General features: G+C 41.2%; 1 protein-coding gene across 2 annotated transcripts in view; it reads right to left on the bottom strand.

The window, feature by feature from the left end:
• The window catches only part of trak1a (trafficking protein, kinesin binding 1a), a 211,760-nt gene that overhangs the window by 130,396 nt on the left and 61,642 nt on the right, over positions 1-19,722 (bottom strand). The window contains exon 2 of one of the 2 annotated variants that reach the window (XM_043719532.2): positions 1,464-1,523. The exons of the other annotated variant lie outside the window; for it this stretch is intronic. The gene's annotated coding sequence lies outside the window, so the exon portion shown is untranslated. The remainder of the gene's footprint in view (positions 1-1,463; positions 1,524-19,722) is intronic. 2 annotated transcript variants of the gene reach the window in all.

The following is a 19,722-nucleotide window of genomic DNA, read 5'->3' as shown; positions in this document are numbered from 1 at the left end:
CCCCATTGTCACTAACTTACTAATCCCACAGTGTTTATCATGTACATGAGACCAAATTTACTATAAAGCAAATCCACATACTAATATATATTAAAGCTGGCAGTAAAACTCAAAAGTTGACCAAAATGTCAACTCTGCCTTCTTTCCACAGATGCTGCCCAGTCCTGACAGCTCTCTGTTTTTGCACCAGAATGGGACTATTGGGATGAAAGAACCCCAATACAACATTCCAGAGATGAGTGACCATCAGCCAGAAAATCAAAACAAAGCACGGGCCTCAAATACCATTATATATTTCGCCTGTGATATTGATGCAAACAAAACGTATAGCTGAACTGATCTGAATGGGTCCAGTGTCTTGCCCCTCACATGTTTTCGTCAGAGAGGTAGAAGTAAGTATTGATACTTGGAAAATACTCAGCCTGTGGCATTTAAAAACAAATGTAACTATTTAAGTTTACGTAAGCACAGTGATTTTTAAGTGGACTGCTTTGGAAAACAGCACTATAGATATGAGCAAGGCTCTCCAGATCGTCCAGTTGTAGCCAGCAGTCTATATCTTAGTTCCCCAATGCTGACATAGAATGGTACATCATAGAAGGGGGCCATTTTCATTCAGTTTACGTGCTCTCTTGCACAGATATCAAATCAGCTACATTCTCCTATGTTTTCTCCACATGCTCGCACTTGTTTTTTGAAACGGTAAATATCCACTAACAGTTTGAACACTACTTCCCCTTTTCATTAGACTTTATAGGTGATGTGTAAGAAACTAATTCAGTTCTCCCATGGCATTTTTTGGCCAATTACCTTATTGCATTCACTGATTGCCAAACCTTTCGTCACCAGCAGGAGCTTCTTTGTATCTATTCTAACTAGGCCATTCACAATTTTGAACATCTCAGTAAATCTCCTCTCAACTTTCTTTACCATAAGGAGTCCAATCCCAGCTTTCCAAATTCCTGCTTACAGCTGAACTTTGTTCACCTCTGGAGTCATTTTAGTGTCTCTCCTCTGCAAGATGTCAACATCCTCTCCAAAGTTGAGTGCCAAGAACTGAACACAAAAATTACTTATACATTTTAAGGACAGGGATTTTTTGGGGAATGATGGGTGTACTTACATAGTGCTATATGCTTTAGGTAAAACAAACTATTTCATCTGATGGGTTTCTCACTGCCATAATAGTATAGAAACATGGGAGCTGGTGTAGGTCACTCAGTCCCTCAACTCTGTTCCAACCTTCTGGATCACAGCCGATCATCCATCTTAACACCAGTTTTACCACACTGATCCCATATTCCTCAATATCATCTACAGAAAAAAATCAATTGAATGTATTAAAAGACAGAGATTCATGACTTAGTTTCGACAGCTCTCAGGTGAAGAGAATTCCAAAGATTCATTACCCTGCAAGAGAAGAAATTCCTCTTCATGTCAATCCCAAATGGTTTGCCCCTTACCTTGCTACTGTGTCCCTTAGTTCTTGTCCTTGCTCTCCATACAAGTTTTTTTAAAAAAATCTGCAAATGTTGGAAATCAGAAAAGAAACACAGTGAACACAGCCCAATCCATCACAAAACCCAGCCTTCCTTCCATTGACTCAGTCTACAGCTCCCACTGCCTCAGGAAAGCAAACATTATCAAAGACCCCTCCCACCCCAATTATATTCTCTTTCACCCTCTCCAATCAGGCAAAGGACACGAAAGTTTGAAAACATATACCAGATTTAAGAACAGCTTCCTCCCCACTGTGATCCTGGGTGGGAAATTCGCTAAAGCTATTAAGGTGGATTTAAACTAATACAGCAGGGGGATGGGAACCAAAATTGTAGGACAGGTACAGAAGAGGATGAGAGTAGGGAATTCCAAAATCAAGTATCTGACACTGGTAAGCGAGAGGGGAAATGAGATCTGCAGATGCTGGAGATCAGAGATGGAAATGTGTTGCTGGAGAAGCGCAGCAGGTCAGGCAGCATCTAGGGAACAGGAGAATCGACATTTCAGGCATTAGCCCTTCTTCAGGAAAGGCTAATGCCCGAAACATTCCTGAAGAAGGGCTAATGCCCGAAACGTCGATTCTCCTGTTCCCTAGATGCTGCCTGACCTGCTGCGCTTCTCCAGCAACACATTTCCATCACTGGTAAGCGAGATCCTGGTTTGAAGTGTGTACTTCAACGCAAGGAGCATCCGAAATAAAGTGGGTGTACTGGCAGAGTGGGTTGTTACCTAGGACTTCGATGTTGTGGCCATTACAGAGACATGGATAGAGCAAGGACAGGAATGGCTATTGCAGGTTCCGGGATTCAGATGTTTCAGTAAGAACAGAGAAGATGGTAAAAGAGGGGGAGGTGTGGCATTGTTGATCAGGGACAATATTACAGTTGTAGAAAGGATGCTTGGGGACTCGTTAACTTAGATAGTATGGGCTGAGGTTAGAAACAGGAAAGGAGAAGTCACCATGCTGGGAGTTTTCTATAGGCCTCCGAATAGTCCCAGAGATGTAGAGGAAAGGATAGCAAAGATGATTCTCGATAGGAGTGAGAGAGACAGGGTAGTTGTCATGGGGGACTTCAACTATCCAAATATTGACTGGGATCACTACAGTACGAGTACTATAGATGGGTCAGTTTTTGTCCAGTGTGTGCAGGAGGACTTCCTGACACAGCATGTAGACAGGCCCACAAGGGGCGAAGCCACTTTAGATTTAGTACTGGGTAACTAGCCTGGCCAGGTGTTAGATTTGGAAGTAGGTGAGCACTTTGGAGACAGCAATCACAATTCTGTCAGGTTTACTTTAGTGATGGAAAGGGATAGGTGTACTCCACCGAGCAAGAGTTACAGCTGGGGGAAGGGAAATTACGATGCAATTAGGAAAGATTTAGGAAGCGTAGAATGGGGAAGGAAACTGCAGGGGATGAGCACATTCAAAACATGGAGCTTATTCAAGGAAAAGCTCCTGTGTGTCCTAGATAAGTATGTACCTGTCAGGCAGGGAGGAAGACATAGAACGCGTGAGCCGTGATTTACTAAGGAAGTGGAATCCCTGGTCAAGAAGAAGGCGGCGGCTTATGTTAGGACAAAGCATGAAAACTCAGGGCGCTTCAGGGTTACAAGGAAGTCAGGAAAGACCCAAAAAGAGAGCTCAGAAGAGCCATGAGGAGACATGAGAAGTTGTTGGCGGATAGGATCAGGGTTAACCCTAAGGCTTTCCATAGGTATGTCAGGAATAAAAGAATGACGAGAGTTAAATTAGGGCCAATCAAGGATAATAGTGGGAAGTTGTGTGTGGAGTCAGAGGAGATAGGGGAAGCACTAAATAAATATTTTTCCACAGTGTTCACTATAGAAAATGACAATGTTGTCGAGGAAGATACAGAGATACTTGCATCTAGACTAGAAGAGATGGAGGTTCACAAGGAAGTAGTATTAGAAATACTACAGAGTGTAAAAATAGACAAGTCCCCTGGGCTGGATGGGATCTATGAGGAGAAAGTGAGGTCCGCAGATGCTGGAGATCAGAGCTGAAAATGTGTTGCTGGAAAAGCGCAGCAGGTCAGGCAGCATCCAGGGAACAGGAGAATCGACGTTTCGGGTCCTGAAGGGCTTATGCCCGAAACGTCGATTCTCCTGTTCCCTGGATGCTGCCTGACCTGCTGCGCTTTTCCAGCAACACATTTTCAGCCCGGATGGGATCTATCCTAGGATCCTGTGGGAAGCAAGGGAAGAGATTGCTGAGCCTTTGGCATTGATCTTCAAATCATCATTGTCTACAGGATTAGTGCCTGAGGACTGGAGGATAGCAAATGTGGTTCCCTTGTTCAAAAAGGGTAGTAGAGACAACCCTGGTAATTACAGACCAGGGAGTCTCACTTCAGTTGTTAGTAAAGTGTTGGAAAAGGTTAGAAGAGGTAGGATTTATAACCACCTAGAAAAGAATAATCTGATCAGGGACAGTCAGCATGGTTTTGTGAAGGTAGGTCGTGCCTAACGAATCTTATTGACTTTTTTGACAGGTAGATGAGGGTAAACCGGTTGATGTGATGTATATGGATTTCAGCAAGGGTAAACCGGTTGATGTGATGTATATGGATTTCAGCAAGGCGTTCGATAAGGTTCTCCACAGTAGGCTATTATACAAAATGCAGAGGAATGGGATTGTGGGAGACATAGCAGTTTGAATCAGTAATTGGCTTGCCGAAAGAAAATAGAGGGTTGTAGTTAATGGAACATGTTCATCTTCGTGTCCAGTTACTAGCGGCGTACCGCCAGGGTTGGTGTTGGGTCCACTGCTGTTGTCATTTTTATAAATGACCTGAATGAGAGCTTAGAAGGGTGGGTTAGTAAATTTGCAGATGACACTAAGGTAGGTGGAGTTGTGGCTAGTGACGAAGGATGCAATAGGTTGCAGAGAGACATAGATAGGATGCAGAGCTGGGCTGAGAGGTGGCAAATGGAGTTTAATGTGGACAAGTGTGAGGTGATACACTTTGGACGGAGTAATCAGAATGCAAAGTACTGGGCTAATGGTAAGATTCTTGGGAGTGCAGATGAGCAGAGAGATCTCGGTGTCAATGTACACAGATCCTTGAAAGTTTCCACCCAGATTGACAGGGTTGTTAAGAAGGTATACAGTGTTTTGGCCTTTATTAATAGAGGGACTGAGTTCCGGAACCAGGAGGTTATGCTGCAGCTGTACAAAGCTCTGGTACGGCCACACTTGGAGTATTGTGTACAGTTCTGGTCACCGCATTATAAGAAGGATGTGGAAGCTTTGGAAAGGGTGCAGAGAAGATTTACAAGAATGTTGACTGGTATGGAAGGAATCTCTTATGAGGAAAGGCTGAGGGCCTTGAGGCCGTTCTCGTTAGAGAGAAGAAGGTTGAGAGGTGACTTAATAGAGACATATAAGACAATCAGAAGGTTAGATAGGGTGGACAGGAAGAGGAGAAAGTGAGGTCTGCAGATGCTAGAGATCAGAGCTGAAAATGTGTTGCTGGAAAAGCGCAGCAGGTCAGGCAGCATCCAGGGAACAGGAGAATCGACGTTTCGGGCACAAGCCCGAAACGTCGATTCTCCTGTTCCTTGGACAGGCAGAGCCTTTTTCCAAGTATGGGGGCAGCAAATACGAAGGGACACAACTTTAAAGTGAGGGGAGATAGGTATAAGACAGATGACAGAGGTAGTTTCTTTACTCAGAGAGTAGTAAGGGTATGGAATGCTTTGCCTGCAACGGTAGTAGATTCGCCAAGTTTAAGTGCATTTAAGTTGTCATTGGACAGGTATATGGACGTACATGGAATAGTGTAGGTGGTATGGGCTTCAGATTAGTATGACAGGGCGGCGCAACATCAGTACATCTGTACTGCGCTGTAATGTTCTATATTCTATGATCCGGCTTTTGAACAGACCACTCATATTAAAGTTGATCTTTCTCTGCATCTTCTCTGCAGCTTTAACACTATAATCTGCATTGTTTAATTACCCTGATGTACTTAAGTAAAAGCATGATTTGTGTGGTTAGCATGCAAAACAATACTTTTTGCTGTATCTCAGCACATAAGACAATAACAAATCAAATCACTGTAAAAACTCAAGTCTGACAGCATCTGGACTTGAAGTGCTTTCTCACCACAATGCCCTTTCTACAGAACCAAGGCTAAGTATTCTTTCTGCACTTAACCTGTCTCGCCCTTTAAATAACTTTCTAAACTTTTAGAAGATCTCTTCTTACTCTTCTAAACTCAAGATAAGCTCAGTCTCTTCGATCTCCCCTCACAGGACAGTCTCAGCATCCCAGAAATTAGTCCAGTGAATCTCCACTAAACTCTCACTTCATGGGTAGCATACCTTTCCTGAGGTAAGGGGACCGAAGCAGCACACTATACACCAGGTATCAGCCTTATCAAGGTTCTATGCGATTGAAAAAAAGCAGTCTTTACTCCTATACTTAAATTCTCTTGCAATAAAAATCCAATATCCTATTTGCATTCTTAATTGTTGCTGCAACTATACATGAGCTTTCAGCGACATATGTATAAGGATGCTCTTGAACATCAAAACTTTCCAATTCGTGCACGTTTAAGAAATACCCAACACCTCAGATATCTCTTTTTGTGCAAGTTACAAAATTGAGAGATCACCAGCTGGAATATTTCGAGTAATTTCTGCTTTCGATTAGTTTTAGAGGAGGATCCAAGTACAATTTATCAATGTCCTCTTTTTCAATACTAAATAACATTGCACGATCTAATTATTTTTGGACAGTGTGAGAGGTCCTATATCTATTTTCATGTTATACAAAAAAAGCACAATTCCTAATTCTTAGCCAGTTATGACATAGAATGAAAGCAACTGATTTCACCAAGATGAATGGTTAGAAACAAAAAAAAATTGTTAAAGATGACCTCGGCAAAACAAACCTTAAAATGTTCATCAAAAGATTATGACTTGAAGGTGCCAGTGTTGAACTGGGGTGGGCAAAGCTAAAAATCACCTATCAGGTTACAGCCCAATAGGTTTATTTGGAAGCACTAGCTTTCGCAGCGTTATGAACCATCTGATGAAGGCGCTGCACTCCGAAAGCTAGTGCTTTCAAATAAACCTGTTGGACTGTAACCTCATGTTGTGTGATTTTTAATTCACAAGATTATGGCATACAGCCACGCAACTAGCAATTATATGGCAATTCAGAATAAAAAATCATAGGTATTCTTCAACTTTCTACACTGCAAGTGTCTCAAAAACAGCTCCAAAAAAGCACATGCCTACTTGGGGGGAAAAAAATACATAATTTCAGAACATAAAGCAATTGAAGAAAACAAACATATAAGCTGGGAAAAAAATTTGAAAAGGAAATTTAAAAGAACATTCCATGAAAATGTTATAACCGCAAGACATGGGAATTTGCACTTCCATTCAATGAGATTATGGCTGATCTGATAACCCCATACAATCAATTCCACTTTCCTGCTATTCCCCCATAAACTGAAATTCCCCTACTGATCAAAAATCTGTCTGTCTTGAACATGCTTAACAACATAGGCTCAACAGCCCTCTGCAATAAAACACTCCACTTCCTCTTCTCAATATTAAATGACGGATCCTTCGGGTTGGTCCCTTCGTATAAAAATAAAATAACCACTTATGCTTTGGTACTGATCTTATACAGCTCTCCGGACTTGACAATTCCAAAGGTACGTGAACTTCCAAGGTGAAGAAATTCTTCCTCGCCTCAGTCCTAAAAGGTTTGCCCCTTATCAGGAGATTGTGGCCTCTGGTATTACAATAAGAACTAAAGAAAATATTTTGTAGATATGTTGCAATCAACCTGTAGAGGCATGTTATGACACACCTCTGAAGCAGGTGGGACTTGAATCAAGACCTTCTGGCTCAAAAGGTAGGGGCCATTGTTACTGCTATCACCCAGGTTCAGGTGATGGTAGTATAAACACACCGTATCGATTGCCCATTACATTCAAAAGGTGCATTGTTGCTGTGAAGTAAAGCTTTGCTAACAGGCAGTCTAATTTGGTTCGATTTCACAAGGAGGATCCATGTTTCATCACACCACTTTGACAGGTTGAAATGTGCATTAAATAGTAACTCAAAACAGCCTTAAAATAAAGATTAGTGAAATGCTGGAGATGTTTCCTTCAACTCACTATGCTGTCTATCAACTCTGCTCATCCAGAGTCACAGGACATTAAAGATTATGGTTTGAAGTTCCACAATTTGATGAGACATTACTTCACAACAGCCTAAATGATGCAGATTAAAGAGTTCAGTTTATAGCAACAGACAATTGCTTCATACCTGCTACAATAATGATTCAGTTATACAAATAAATCTTTGAGCGTAAGCAGTCAATTTCAAAATCCAAATTTTAATTGTCTTGGCCTCAGAAACAAAATCTGCTCATCTTTTTGCTTTAAAAAAAAAATCACCTTTGCAATAATTCTCATCCTTATCCAAACACAGCCACAGCAGTAAATCAGAAGCACAGCAAGACAAGTATATTGCTTTCCCAGGCTGTAACCAGGTTTATGCTGCGGTATAGCAACGCACCCTGCATTCAGTCATTTCTCACAGTAAAAATGTGGGAAATTTAATGGACAGGTAGAAGTTTGGGTTTCAGTTTCCATGAATTTCATTCACTGTTGACAGTCAGCAAACAAGACATCAATGATTCTGTTCGCCAAACCATCCCATGGCATTGAGAAATCTATGGTTTGACAAATACATTATTTTGAAATGTCTCCAATAAATATTGATTCTAAACACTTCTAAAGCAGGAGATTACTATGGAATTTCAGGGATGCCAACATCTGGAACACAGTTACACGATGCTAGATTATTTTGAAAAGAAAAAGGCTACCATTTTTATGGGACTTTCCATGACCTCAAAGCACTTCACAGCCAATTAATTACTTTTGAAGCATTTTTATTTTTGTAATGTAGGAAATGTGACAACTGATTTTGTGATTTTAACTCGGTAGTAAATACTACCTGGGCACAGAGGAAAACTCTCACGCTCTTTTTCATGGGATCTTTTACATTCACTCCAACTGGGCGATAGGACCTCTGTTTAATGTGTCCATGAGAGTGCACCACTGGCGGGTAGGCTTGATTTTTTAAAATTCAAATGCTGGAGTGAGATGCAAATCTCCTGCCAAATGAACAAAGATACAAGGTCAGGTTTGTCAAGTTGGCTGTGCAGCCAACTCTACACAGCTCTCTTTCCCCCCCTCCAGGATACAAATGCTACAAGGAGGACAGAAAGGGAGGCAAGAGATGATGGGGATTGACCTTTTTGACAAGGGATAGCATTACAGCTGTGCTGAGGGAGGCTATTCCTGGAAATACACCCAGGGAAGTTATTTGGGTGGAACTGAGAAATAAGAAAGGGAATGATAACCTTACTGGGATTGTATTATAGACCCCTTAATGGTCAGAGGGAAATTGAGAAACACATTTGTAAGGAGAACTGTTATCTGGAAGAATAATAGGGTGGTTATGATAGGGGATTTTAACTTTCCAAACGTAGACTGGGACTGCCATAGTGTTAAGGGTTTAGATGGAGAGGAATTTGTTAAGTGTGTACACGAAAATTTTCTGATTCAGTATGTGGATGTACCTACTAGGGAAGGTGCAAAACTTGACCTACTCTTGGGAAATAAGGCAGGGCAGGTGACAATAGACAACAGGTGCAGGAGTAGGCCATTCTGCCCTTCGAGCCTGCACTACCATTCATTATGATCATGGCTGATCATCCTCAATCCTGTTCCTGCCTTATCTCCATAACCCTTGATTCCACTATCCTTGAGAGCTCTATCCAACTCTTTCTTAAACGAATCTAGAGACTGGGCCTCCACAGCCTTCTGGGGCAGAGCATTCCACACACCCACCACTCTCTGGGTGAAGAGGTTTCTCCTCATCTCTGTCCTAAATGGCCGACCCCTTATTTTTAAGCTGTGCCCTCTGGTTCGGGACTCACCCATCAGCGGAACCATGTTTCCTGCCTCCAGAGTGTCCAATCCTTTAATAAACCTTATATGTCTCAATCAGATCCCCTCTCAGTCTTCTAAACCCAAGGGTATAGAAGCCCAGTCGTTCCAATCTTTCCACCTTTCCAGGAATTGACCTCGTGAACCTACGCTGCACTCCCTCCATAGAATGTCTTTCCTCAAATTTGGAGACCAGAACTGCACACAATTTTCCAGGTGCAGTCTCACCAGCTTTCTTCACTACCTGCTGTACCTGCATGTTTGCCTTCATTGACTGATGTATAAGAACACCCAGATCTCTTTGTACTGCCCCTTTACCTAACTTGACTCCATTTAGGTAGGAATCTGCCTTCCTGTTCTTGCCACCAAAGTGGATAACCATACATTTATCCACATTAAACTGCATCTGCCATACATCTGACCACTTACCTAACCTGTCCAGGTCACCCTGTAATCTCCTAACATCCTCCTCACATTTCACCCTGCCACCCAGCTTTGTATCATCAGCAAATTTGCTAATGTTATTGCTGATACCATCTTCTATATCATTAACATATATTGTAAAAAGCTCCGCTCCCAGCACTGATCCCTGCGGTACCCCACTGGTCACCGTCGGCCATTCCGAAAGGGAGCCGTTTATCACTACTCTGTTTCTTGTCGGCCAACCAATTTTCAATCCAAGTCAGTACTTTGCCCCCAATACCATGCGCCCTAATTTTGCTCACTAACGTCCTATGTGGGACTTTATCAAAGGCTCTCTGAAAGTCCAGGTACACTACATCCACTGGATCTCCCTCATCCATCTTCAGAGTTACTTCCTCAAAAAATTCCAGAAGATTAGTCAAGCATGATTTCCCCTTCATAAATCCATGCTGACTCTGACCTATCCTGTTACTACTATCCAGATATGCTGTAATTTCATCCTTTATAATAGACTCCAGCACCTTTCCCACCACTGAGGTCAGACTTACTGGTCTATAATTTCCTGCTTTCTCTCTCGCTCCTTTCTTTAAAAAGTGGTACAACATTAGCCACCCTCCAATCCGCAGGAACTGATCCTGAACCTATCGAACTCTGGAAAATAATCACCAACACATCCAAAATTTCTAGAGCCACCTCCTTCAGTACCCTGGGATGTAGACCATCAGTCCCCAGGGACTTATCAACCTTCAGACCTAACAGTCTCTCCAACACCAATTCCTGGCAAATATAAATTCCCTTCAGTTCAGGTCCTTCAGCCACTGTTACCTCTGGGAGATTGCTTGTGTCTTCCCCAGTGAACACAGATCTGAAGTACCAATTCAACTCTTCTGCCATTTCTTTGGTCCCCGTAATATATTCCCCTGTTTCTGTCTTCAAGGGCCCAATTTTAGTCTTAACCATTTTTTTCCCTTTCACATACCTAAAAAAGCTTTTACTATCCTCCTTTATATTTTTGGCCAGTTTACTTTTGTACCTCATTTTTTCTGTGTATTTCCTTCTTAGTAATCCTCTGTTGTTCTTTAAAAGCTTCCTAGTCCTCCATTTTCCCACTCATCTTTGCTATGTTATACTTTTTCTCTTTTGACTTTATATGTTTCTTAACTTCCCTCGTCAGCCACGGCCACCCCTGTCTCCTCATATGATCTTTCCTCCTTTTTGGAATGAACTGATCCTGCATCTTCTGCAATATACCCAGAAATATCTGCCATTGACCAAGGTGTCAGTAGGGGAGCACTTTGGGGCCAGCGACCATAATTCTATTAATTTTAAAATAGTGATGAAAAACGATAGACCAGGTCTAAAAGTTGAAGTTGTAAATCGGAGGAAGGCCAATTTTGATGGTATTAGGCAAGAGCTTTCAAAAGCTGATTGGAGGCAGATTTTCGCAGGTAAATGGGAAGCCTTCAGAAATGAGATAACTCGAGTCTAGAGAAAGTATATTCCTGTTGGGGTGAAAGGGAAGGCTGGTAGGTATAGGGAATGCTGGATGACTAAAGAAATTGAGGGTTTGGTTAAGAAAAGGAAGGAAGAAGCTGTCAGGTATACACGGGATAGATCAAGTGAATCCTTAGATTCTCCCCCCCCCCCCCCTTACTAGTTTAAATCCCACCAAGCAGTTGTAGCAAATCTCTCTGCCAGTATATTAGTCCCCTTCCAATTTAGGTGCAATCTTTCCTTCTTGTACAGGTCACTTCTACCCCAAAGGACATTCCAATGATCCAAAAATGTGAATCCTTCTCCTATACACCAGCTCCTCAGCCATGCATCCATCTGCTCTATCCTCTTATTCCTGCCCTCACTAGCTTGTAGCACCGGGAGTAATCCAGATATTACTACTCTCGAGGACCTCCTTTTTAAATTCCTGCCTAACTCTCTGTAATCTCCCTTCAGAGTCTCAACCTTTTCCCTTCCTATGTCATTGGTTCCAATGTGTACAATAACCTCCTGCTGGTTCCTCTCCCCCTTGAGAACATTCTGCACCCTCTGAGACATCCTTAATTCTGGCACCAGGGAAGCAACACACCATTCTGCTTTTTCGCTGCTGGCCAGAAAAACGTCTATCTGTACCTCGGACTGGAGAGTCCCCTGACACAATCAATCACTTGGAACCTAAAGTACCTCTCATTACATTAGAGCCAGTCTCAATACCAGAAACTTGGCAGTTCGTGCTACATACCCCTGAGTGTTCATCACCCCCTACATTTTCCAAAACAGCATACTTGTTTAAAATAGGGATAGCCACAGAAGACTCCTGCACTACCTGCCTATCTCTCTTACATTTCCTGGAATTAACCCATCTATGTAACTGCATCTGAGACTGCCCCCACCCCCCACCAACTGCCAGCCATCACATCCCCTTGCTCGTGAATTCCGCATTGCCTCTACCTGCCTTGTCAGATAACTAAATATCTGTTTTACATTGAAGACTCTTAACAAAGCTCATACTCAATAGAGAAAGAACTTGTAATTTAATAAGTCTAGATTAGAGTGGTGCTGGAAAAGCACAGCTGGTCAGGCAGCATCCGAGGAGCCTCTAGTATAGGTCACTTCTCCTTTTCCAGCACCACTCTAATTTAAACTCTCATGTCCAGCATCTGTAGTTCCTCACTTTTGCCTTGTAATTTAATAAGCTGAGTGGAGTATGAACGTAATAGACAGTCCTGATAGATTTTCATGTCTCGCAAACGAGCAGATTTGAGTTTATGAAGCTCAGCTCCTTAATCTTGACTGCTCTGGAAGGTGAATGCCTCATTACCCGTACAACCCAGGAAAACACAAAGGCTGAAACTGACAGTGAGAAAGTTGGAAGATGTTCATATGAGCGAGAGAGAGAAACGAAACATTCTTCTGTAAATTACATTCACTGACCGAAGGGTTCAAGAGACGGACAGGCAGAGACGGAAGCTGGTGGAAAGATTAACTCTTTGTAGTCTGATTTGAGGGAACACTGGCTCGTCATGGATTGAATGTTTGCGCGTTGTTCCCTAAAGCTCAAGTTCTGGGAATGTTATGAATTTAATTTGCACTCTGGGAATCTAAGATGATTTTCAAAAAAAAAGCCATTTTGTAGGACAATGATACTGGACATGTTAGCTAAGCAAAGTTACCTCATGACCTTTTTCACATAGTTTAGACGAGTCTCTCGCTATGATGTACGAGCCAAAGCAATTGACCATTTGGTCTGGCTTGATCAAGGTTTCCCACTTTGATGTGCATGTAATTTACTTCGTCAAGCATGCTCAGACCTGTCAACAAGTTTCTTTTCCTCTGCAAACTTTTGCCATTTATTACTGCTTGCCTGATTAAAGGACATTGGCATTTTTGTAATTTTAATACCAAATTCTGTATAAAGACAGCTTGTTAGCAGCAATAAGGGGAGTAGCCTGAGAGAGCTCTTAGGGTTGAGAGCTGGTGCCACTGATCTGCTAATGGTTTTAGAACGTGAGATAACTATAAGCCAGGCTTGAGCTATGTTACAATGGAACATTGATATCATTGGTAAATAAGGGTAATAATTTAAACTAACCTGTAAGAGTTTTATATTCCAGATTACCAGAGTGCGATCTCCAGGATGAACCACGAGAAACTTACAGGTCGAGTCATCAGGGAATACCTGAGCAGTTTGAATAGGTGCTTTAACATGAGGGCCCAGTTAAACTATGTCATGTGACCACAAGTCCACTTGAACAGTGTGGTGGGTGCTGGATACTTTGATAATCCAGCTGGTTACTTACAGTCAGGTCCCTGCTCAGGGGTCACAACTATGGATCTAAAACTCAAAAGGAAATCTGCGTAAGCAGCAGGGTAAACATGGGGTGAAACACCTAATTCTGCAGAGTTCAGGCCAGTCACAAAAATTCAGGCAGGGTATAACTGACAATCTAAAGTTTAAATGCCCAATCTAAGTACTGCTGATGTGCTAACAGGCACTTCCTCAGAGCACTGAAGGCTGGACAGCATTCCAAACTCAGCCGGATCAATATCTCTCCAGTATCGGAAGATTTTGAACCACAAGTGTTATAACTATTTCCCACAAACAAGAACGGCAATGAGATCCCAAAACAGTTTGAAAACTTGTACCAGGTTGGAACTAAGCCATAAGTGGAAAAAGAAAATGCATGTTGATGGTGTCATAAAGAATTAAAGGTTATTGTAATTGCAGGTAGTCAATACCCAGCAGACGGCCATCACTATACTTTATTAGATTATTGCTACAATTTCAATGTCATCAGTCAAAAGGCCTTGTCAGCTTTGCAAACAATTTCAATGCAACTGAAAGCACCGTTCAGCTTAACCGAGTCAACAAAAGATGCACCCTCCAATCACGGTACCCATTTACATTTCACAAGACATTATAATCACTTCGGCGAATGTTACTTTACATGAAGGAAAGAACAGTTCACACTGGGCTTTAGGGGTAGAGAAACAAACAATAGCAATGGCAGGTTCAAAATGATGGGCAACCACAAAAGCGCCCAATTTTTATTTGGGACAGAAACTGACTTTTAAAAACTTCATCCTCAAGGCAATTTCACTTCACTTTTTGAACACATTAGTGCTAAAACTATGGCTCCAATTGGAGGCAGAAAACAGGAAACACGCTTCAAATGAGTCAGTTCTGAGCAACATTCTTCCTATCTTCTGGATGCAGTAATAGCAAAATTTAATCAAAATGATGTTACTAATAATTAAAATCACGATAACAGTGAGAGTCTCTCTTCAGTGCTTAAGGATTGTTGAGGCAATGGAAATGTGCATTGGTTCAGAGTTTATAATTTATTTTAGTCAAGTGCTGCAATATCAAGAAATTTCATCTCAGCTGATGCATTGGGTTCCAGGGGGCTTGTGGTGCAGTGGTAGTGTCCTGTCTCTGAATTAGGTGACCTGGGTGCACACCTCGACAGCAGGAGGAACATGGAATCAACAGATTGATCAGAAAATATCTGCACTGGGCTTCTGAGAGGCTTTTGTGTAACAAGTAGTTGTGTTCCTACCTCTCAACTAGGAGGCCTATGTTCATTCTCCAAAAATGTGTAATCACACCTCTAAATAAAGTTAAAAATCACAACATCAGGTTATAGTCCAACACGTTCTAGTGCACACCACCTGAAGGAGCAGTGCTCTGAAAGCTAGTGCTTCCAAATAAACCTGCTGGACTATATCCTGGTGTTGTATGATTTTTACCTGTGTATACCCGAGTCCAACACTGGCACCTTGAAATCATCTCTATACAAGTTGACTAGAAAACCTGTCCTGGGCTCCACTTCATTTTCCATTTGAATTTTCCAATTATCCTATTCAATTTCATTGCCCTCAGGCCCTCCCTTAAATGCTCCTGCCATACAACTCTCCTGCAATTGAGAGACACCCCACACCTTGTCCCTGTAAAGCCCCTGAATACCTGTTTTGATTACAGACAAGTACATTCCCGATCATTCACGAACCCATTTACACACCTCCTTCCTTCTGCATCAATCTAGTCTATGTTGGGGGGAAAGAAATCACTTTGGTTGCCAACTTGAAAGTATAGCAATCCTTTAACCTTTGGTTCTCCCATCTGGTGAAATGATTCAGCAGTTGATGATCTGAAATACCTGCACTGTACTATTTTTGGTTTTGCAACTGTGTCCTGGTTGTACCCTTAGATAGCCCCATTTCACATATTCAAGTCATCTACCCGCCAGACCTAATGCACTTGCCTCTTTACTGCCAAAACTATTCATCACACCAGAATCAACTCGGGAATGTACTTGCCTTGTTTTTCTGTTAAAAATCATTTCCAATTACCATTCTTCCTCTGCTCCCTCCATCAGCTACAACAACCTCAAGAACTTTGGATGTTTAAATGAAAAGCCAAGTCTATTCCCATTGCCAAACAAACAGTGTATTTAAAAATCCTGCCACTTAAAACCAGTCTTTCTACTCTACCTTACCTTAAAGCTTCTTTAAGTTCAAACAGTCCCTCTTTCAAATGCTGGCCACCCAAACTTCCTTTCCTAATCTTTTAGCTTGCTAACACAGGATATGGTTGGCTTTTCCTTAGAAATATTAATTGATGTAATTACTATGAACAAGTTAATTCTTCTGCTCATTCAGCATCCTTCAGAGACATTAGTGCAGTTGTAATACCACTGGATGAGTCATAAGTCAAGACTTAACATGGGTTCAAATGACACCCCAACAGCTAGTGAAATTTGAATTCAGGTCATAAAATTTGGAATATAAAGATAGTTTCATGGTCACCAACACCTGAGACTATCATTAGCTGTAAAAACCAATCTGGTTCACTATAACCTTTCAGTAAGGCAATCTACCGTACTTGGATTGGCCTACATGTAACTCGAGACCTACAGTAATGCAACTAATGCTTAATAGCCCTTTGAAATGGCCCAGTAAGCCATTCAGATTGAGGGTGATCATGGATGGACAACAAAAGATGGCCATGCCAGTGATGCCAATATCACATGGAAGAAAAAAAGCCAACTGATTACGCTTTTAAGTCAATTATTAACAGAGAGTTAAGTTCTCTTGCTTTCAAATTTCTCCTGTTCACCTCAGAGACTACACTTTGCAGTCCAAAGACCAGAGTTAGCTCCAGGACAATAACATCTCCCATTTCAAATTTATTATAAATTATTTCTACACCAATGGCTGAATTATGTTGGCTGATCCCCTTCTCATTTTACTCTTTTCAAAGGGCTGTCTAATGCTTATACTATCATGCTGTATATTGATGGGGACAAACATGCAGTGTGCAAATAATATACCTTTTCAGTTAAAGCTGAGGGAGACTCCACACACACACACACACACACACACACACAAAATCTCATTCCAAAGATTGGCACTTACAAGACAATGTGTTTGAAATACAACCTTATTTCACCAAGACTGCACAATGCAGCTTTTGGGAATAAAAAAAATCCACTTGAAGGTTCCACGGGAAATCGGGTAACAGTTACAATTATTGATGCTTTCCTTTTGCAACTTAAGTAAACGTGAGATAATGGTCAGCAGGTCCATCAGTTATTCCCTCTAAACCTCAGTAAATTTTATTGATTTTCCATTGCTGTATCATTGACTGCAATCTTGACTGAGCAGCAACTTATTTTGAGATAGTACCTTACACTTAAGTGTGCCAGAGGTACTGGAGCCATGAGTTAATGGGGCACAGTGACATGGTCTATATAACCAATGTACAGAAGCTGGATGAAACTGCAGAGGGATGGGGAAAATCGGGAAGGAAGATAGTAGGAAGATGAGAAGTGTGCAGGAAAGGAAAGAAAGTGAAGGAGAAGATGATAGGAAATGAAGAAATAGAGAAAGAAAAACAATTTTCAATGGTTTGTCCAATAAACCCTTCCATTTAAGATTGGGGTGTCACTGATCACAAAGGGTTAGGTATAGGCTTTATAAAGGATCGGAGGGAAATGCATCCAGTGAGGACAAACTGCACCAAGGCTGGTGGCTGACATTTATTTCTTCCTTTATATCTGCATGGCACATAATCTGCTTATCTCCATCGCCCACATTATATTTGGTTCCAATAAAAATTTAATTCTTTGCACATTTGTTTTCCATCACATTACATCAGCTTGAGTATTCAATCATGATGCTGTTTGCACTATCAAGTTAAGTTGGGGGAGGGCTCTGTGATTTTCCCCCAATTTGTCACGTGCACCATACTATCTACAGAAACTGAGGCCCGGTCACTTTTTAATTTATGTTCGAATGGCTAGAAATGGCAAGAGTTCATTAACTCTAGAGAAGAAACTTAGCAAATTCAAACCATTTAGTGATCAAAATTAAAATATGTCTCCCCCAAAAGTGCATCGAGGACACAATAAAAATACATCTTGTAATAGGAAGATCTCACGGCCCTCAAGATCAAGGCAGCACACTTTTGCCCCTCTTGTTGCTCAAAAACCAAGCAAAAATTTAATCCATCTACACAGGTGGACAGGAAGTTAGGAACAGCTAACTAACATTAGTAAACAGAGGCATGTTTAATGCCAGAAAATGTCCCCAATTTTGATTTTTATCCAGTAAGTGTCTCTGGAAGGTATTATGGATACAGAAAGGAGATAGGATCCACATTAGCTGCAATGGTACCTACTGTCATGTCACCCACATCCATGTACTGAAGCTTTTCATTGGCAAAGGCAACATAATGGGGAGGTAAAAATGATAAAGGAAGCTTGCATTTCTTAAAGTAATAATTAATTAATATGCAATACACATCATACACAAAATGAATGGACAACCTATATTTAGGTCACACCATTAATATAATGAAAGATTATAAGAGAACTTCATAAAATTATTGTAAAACCAAATATGATAATCAAAAGCTTGTTCAAAGACAAATATTTATGGATCGTCTTAAGGATGAGGAAAGGGAAGACTATGAGGCAGCAACCAACAGTGTAGCAATCAAATCAGGGCTACAAAAGAGACAAGATTAGAGGAGCACAGATAATTCAGAGGGCTGTGGAAGATTACAGTACAGAGAAAGGGAAAGTTTGGAACTTCAAAATCAAGACTTTGCTTGACAAGCAGCCAGCGCAGGTCAGCAAAAACATAAGTGACAGTGGAATGGAGACTTGGAGCAAGTTAAAGCCACTAGCAGAATTTTGATGACCTCAGGTCGATAGAGTGTAGAAGGTGGGAAATAAGGAATGCACCGAATAGTCAAGTCTAGCAGCAAACAAGCACAACTAAGGTTTTCAGTGTATGAACGGACATGGGTGGGGCAAAGTCAGGATGTTAGAATGGAAACAGGCAGTCTTACTAACAACACAAACATGAGCTGGAATCTCATTCCCAGCTCAAATGTGAACTAAGGTGTGGTCAGGCTCCCCTTGACAACGTGGAAAATTTTGTCAAATTCAAGCAGAAATCTGTTAACATGGATTCCCCCCCCTCCCCCGCCCCAAAGAAAAAGTGTGCTCAAACTCATTACTCAAAATTCATAAAGTTTTGTTTTAAATTATTCACGAAATGATCCTATTTATTATAAACATCTAGAAGTAGTCCCTCACGATCTTTCTTAATTTGACATATTTTGCATGAAGAAATAAGTTTCCATTGTGTCCTTCACACGCCCTCTCCTTTTTCTTGAGTGGCACAGCAGCAGAGCTGCTAGTCAGAATAACCACGACAAACAAACCAACACAACACCCAATATTACACAGAAAATGTGCTCCATAACAAACTACAGGAACCCTTTTGTCTTGTAACACTCAAAACAGGCATGTCCCTGGCCTCAACAATTATCTGTTCAGGCTGGCGAAAACGAGAACAAGGCAACATTCCCATGACCTTCACAATCATGTGTGAAGAACAGCAAAGCGTTACTTACAGTGCCCCCTTTGGTGTTTTTCCTTTGCAGAATTTTTACACGAGTCTATTAATAAACCATTTGCATTCTAAATGTCATGAGACTGCAGGCTACAGCCAAGCATCCCAAATATATCATATCACTGATGCTAACAGGTTCCTATCATTCAGAACAGCAGCATGTACAGCTCTATAGGCTGTTAGACAGGCTCATACATTTCTTAATTGGAATCATTGAATGATCTTTTAAAACATAGTTGTTGTTATTCTAAAATGTTTTAGATGCAGGAAAATTAACGATTAACATTAATGTTTCTAATTACAGAAAGCTTTAATTACTATGTTTAAATGAACTTGCTATATGTAAATTACCAATTTACTCTCCAAATTCGAC

The sequence above is a fragment of the Chiloscyllium plagiosum genome, unplaced genomic scaffold (genome assembly GCF_037043375.1).
Source record: "Chiloscyllium plagiosum isolate Xiang-an unplaced genomic scaffold, Cpla_swu_hap1 HiC_scaffold_34, whole genome shotgun sequence".
Taxonomy (NCBI): domain Eukaryota; kingdom Metazoa; phylum Chordata; class Chondrichthyes; order Orectolobiformes; family Hemiscylliidae; genus Chiloscyllium; species Chiloscyllium plagiosum.
The sequence above is the reverse complement of the archived record's forward strand: the minus strand, read 5'-3'. Positions and strand labels throughout refer to the sequence as shown.